This window comes from Nicotiana attenuata, unplaced genomic scaffold, assembly GCF_001879085.1.
Source record: "Nicotiana attenuata strain UT unplaced genomic scaffold, NIATTr2, whole genome shotgun sequence".
Classification (NCBI taxonomy): Eukaryota; Viridiplantae; Streptophyta; class Magnoliopsida; order Solanales; family Solanaceae; genus Nicotiana; species Nicotiana attenuata.
The window spans coordinates 57,729-60,352 of record NW_017673987.1 but is presented as its reverse complement, the minus strand read 5'-3'; positions in this window follow the sequence as shown (position 1 = coordinate 60,352).

Sequence of the window (2,624 nt, the reverse complement as noted above, 5' to 3'; positions counted from 1 at the left end):
GATAATAGGGTATTGGGAGGTTGTGAACCAAAAAGAAAGCAATTGGGGTATAAAATGATAGAAATCTCTCTCAAAAAGGACCTAAGATCATAATGCACCCTTAGTGCTTGATAACATGCTCAAACGAGCTAGATTATTAATCTTGTCTCTAATTCTTAGTTCGATTGTAATTTCTTATGCGATAGATTGAAGTGCTAAGAGTCCCGGAATTTTATAAGAATTAGGGGAAAGCTTTATTGAGGTATGTATGGCTAAAAACCCCTCCTCTTAGAAATTGAGCTTCCATGGTGCCCGTGTAAGTGTTATAAGTTCGAAACGTGATTGATGCAGTACTTTTTATGTTAAGTGAATTGATGTTGTGAAAATGTATGTGGTAGGTACTTCTTTATGTGTTTAATGTGTTATTCTTGTAAATGGAGGATGTGTGGAGAACATGATTTATGTGCTAAATTCCCAAATGTCATGCTAAGATTACTTTGGGACTAATATGCCAAACTTTACGAATTCCCTCTATCCTTATGACTTAAATTGCTTTTATATGTGCCTATGATCTTAAGTGACAAAGTAAATGTTGAAAATAGGAACAATGTCAAACGTGAGTTATGGAATGTGGAAATTGTGGCCCCAAGCTCCGGTAAACTAATACATGTGCAACCAAAGATTGGAGTGAGATGAATCGTGAAATAATGGTAACATCTCGGGGAGACGGCTTAGCCGATCGGGCCGTGATTGGACGCCATGATATATACACATGGTGGTGATGTATTGACGATTGGAACTGGAAAGTGTGAATGAAATAATGGTAACGTCTCGGGGAGACGGCTTAGCCGATCGGGCCGTGATCGGACTCCGCTCACGGAAGCAGTGGTAATATGGATAATGATGCAACAGTGTGGGATGCTCCAATCTAAAATTTCAGAAACTATGTGAAAAGCATGTGAACCTCCTTATATTGTTGGCATGGTGCTTATTTGAAACTTTTTTGTCTTTACGATTTCCTCTTTACTCTTGTATGGTTGTTCTTTCTAACAGGATGGTGTTTAGTTATACATACTAGTACTATTCCATAGTACTAACGTCCCTTTTGCCGGTGGCGCTGCATTTTTAAATGAATGTAGGTGGCTCCATAGCAAATAGTGCCGATCGCGTGTAGCGGAGCATCCTCCTCTCAAAGTCTTGGTGAGCCCCTTTCTCCTTCAAGGGGTTATGTTGTACACCTTTTGTTATAGATATCCACTTTGAGGTATAGCCGGGGCCTTGTTGCCGGCGTTGTTATCATTGTCTTTTGTATCCTTAGAGGCTCCGTAGACGTTCGAGTGGGTTACGTACGGGTATTGGATAGGTCAATGAACCATTTTGTAACTTTGTACTCTTGCTTTCTTCTAAACTATAACTGTATGAAGTCTTGGAATCCCAACTACGGTTTAAGGTTGTGTTATAAAATAAGCTATACATGTTGAATGTACAGGCCCTTTTATTGTCTAATTAAACGGAATCGGATCCCTTAATCGCATTGAGTTGGGTAGGAAGTGTTTTGATAAGGCTTGCTCAGTTGGGTTCACTCGATTGAGCGTCGGTCGCGCTCCTCGGATTTTGGGGCGTGACACATATAACTTATGTTTCTTTACATCCCTCGTGTGTAATATTACGCTCACGGTATCCGCTATGCGCCAGTGGTTTGTGATGCTACAAACAGGCTACGAGAGTCAGGGATGCTCAGACATTTTCTCAATGTGTTGTCCAGGCTGGACATACAGAGGTATTGAGAGATTATTCAGTTGTTTATATGGAGGCGCAGCGGAAGCGTGGTGAGTGTTGATTGAGGATAGTTGGCGGTATTTGAGTACCTTGTGATTTGTGTTGTACGAGCTGTGAAGGTTAGTTCTGCGGATCATCAGACGTTATTTTCTATGGCTTCGCGCCAAGTGGAGGAGTCCATCAGCGGCATTCAGATTGCATAGTCATATTTACGTCAGTTTTGGCCTGAAGTATATGTATATGTGGTATTGGTAGGTTCCCGGGATTTGTATATGACTAAGGTTTGAGATCTTGCACGGGACAATGTTGGGACTTTGACTGGGATTATTGCATATTGACTATCCGAAGAAATGGGTCAGCTCTGTGGTATTGGGTCAGCATAGCAATGAAGTAATTTGTCCTTTGAATAGGAAATCTCTACTGGCATTTATGGCAGCACTCTTGTATTGGACGGTTTGTGTGACTCGGTCTAGTTGGGGAGGTGCAGTCCTGATGGCTTAGTTGCGTGCAGGTGGATCTCGGAAGGGTCTCGATGGTTTGACAAAGGCTTGAGTTGACTGTCTACTATGGGCGTAAGGAATATGTGGTATATTGTGACTTTCTCTTGAATAAGTATCAGAAATTAATAGAGTGTTGACCTTGTTGGATATCATATATGAAGGGTGTGCATTTTTGGAAGGGACCTTGAGCTTTGGTTGGCAGGTGCGTGGCTAGTAGCATGGTGATTACTGGGTTTTGAGGCTTTCGGGGTTCATGTTTTGTTACGCGGCCAGAAATCCTATATGGGTGCTTCAGCAGAATAATAGGGTGTGAGTGATATATCAGCCATTTGATTTGTGTAGTTGAGTTGGGTATGGAAATTTCGG